Below are 1,960 nucleotides of genomic sequence, written 5' to 3'. Positions count from 1 at the left end.
AGAAGATGGAGCATCTCCAAAACCTCAACCTGTTCCCCATTACTGCAAAACAAGTACTTATTTCATGTTCTTTTGCTTTTCACAATCAATGCTGATAATTTCTGATATCCTGACTAAGAGTTACAAGATAACCATAGCTTGCTTCAAGCCGACAATCTCCGTGGGATCGACTCTTACTCACGTAAGGTATTACTTGGACGACCCAGTACACTTGCTGGTTAGTTGTGCGGGATTGCAAAGTGTGATTGCAATTTCGTGCACCAAGTTTTTGGCGCCGTTGCCGGGGACTGTTCGAGTTTGGACAACTGACGGCTTATCTTGTTGCTTAGATTAGGACTGTTTTGTTTTCGTCGGTTTAGAGTCTTTTAGTTGAGTCTAGTTTCATATTCTAAGTTTGGTGTCAATTGCAAGCTTTTGTTTTTCTTCTAATTTTCGAATTTGCATGTCTTTAGTCCCTTTTTGATCCGTAAAAATTCTAAGTTTAGTGTCCTCTTTGTATTTTTCCCTTAAAATTTTTGAAAAAATTAGTGTTTGATTTTCTAAAAATTTTAAGTTTGGTGTCATTTTGTTGTTTTTCTCTTTCCTCATTTCAAAAATCAAATCTTTTTCATAAAAATTTTTCAATCATATCTTTCTAATTGCTATTTTCAAAATCTTTTTAATTAACTAATTGATTCAGTTTTCAATTTGCTTTGATCTTATTTTCTTTTAATTTTTTTGAATTTTTTTATTTTCCTTTTGTTTTTATTTTATTTTTCGGTTAATTCAAAAAAAATATAAATATATTTTTATCTACTTGCAATCCATATCATTTCCCTTTATCCATCATGGACCTAAGTGGAATTGAATAGTCCAGAAGGACTCTGGGGTCATATGCTAACCCCATTACAGCTGCATATGGGAGTAGCATCTGTACACCTCCCATCAAAGCAAGCAGCTTTGAGCTAAATCCTCAACTCATTATCATAGTGCAGCAAAATTGCCAGTATTCCGGTCTTCCACAGGAAGAGCCTACTGAGTTTCTGGCACAGTTCTTACAAATTGCTGACACAGTATGTGATAAAGAGGTGGATCAGGATGCCTACAGACTATTACTGTTTCCATTTGCTGTAAAAGATCAAGCTAAGAGGTGGTTGAATAACCAACCTACAGCAAGCATAAAGACATGGAAACAGTTATCAGACAAATTCCTGAATCATTTTTACCCTCCAAAGAGGATAATGAATCCCTTTATAATGCCTGGGAGAGGTATAGAGGTATGCTAAGAAAATGTCCCTCTAAAATGTTTTCAGAATGGGTACAGTTAGACATCTTCTACTATGGGCTTACAGAAAAAGCTCAGATGTCTTTAGACCACTCAGCTGGTGGATCTATACACATGAAGAAGACAATTGAAGAGGCTCAAGAACTTATAGACACTGTTGCTAGAAATCAATATTTATACTCTAGCAATGAGCTCTCTCCAAAAGAGGAAGTTATGACAGTAGCCACTGATCCTAATCCTCAAAAACAGATGATTGAGCTTAATCAACAATTGCTCCTGATGACAGAACAGTTAGCAGAATTTAAAGAGATGCTCCACGAAACTAAAGTTACTAACAAGAACATAGAACTGCAGTTGAATCAAGCAAAACAGCAGATATCTAAACAGATAATAGAAGAATGTCAAGCAGTTCAACTGAGGAGTGGGAAGACATTGAATAACACTACTCAAAGTAGCAAAAAGCCAAATAAGGAACAATTAACAGAGGATAACCAAACCACTGTTCAAAATCCCTCTGAGGACAGTAAGAGCCCAGAGAGGAACACTTTTGGCGTTCAAACGCCAGAAAAGGGGGGAAAGCTGGCGTTAAACGCCCATTCCCTGCCCAGTTCTGGCGTTCAAACGCTAGAGAAGGGAGAGAAGTTGGCGTTAAACGCCTAATCTTCACCCAATTCTGGCGTTCAGACGCCAAAGGAG

Source organism: Arachis duranensis, chromosome 5 (genome assembly GCF_000817695.3).
Source record: "Arachis duranensis cultivar V14167 chromosome 5, aradu.V14167.gnm2.J7QH, whole genome shotgun sequence".
Taxonomy (NCBI): Eukaryota; Viridiplantae; Streptophyta; class Magnoliopsida; order Fabales; family Fabaceae; genus Arachis; species Arachis duranensis.
The sequence above is the reverse complement of the archived record's forward strand: the minus strand, read 5'-3'. Positions refer to the sequence as shown.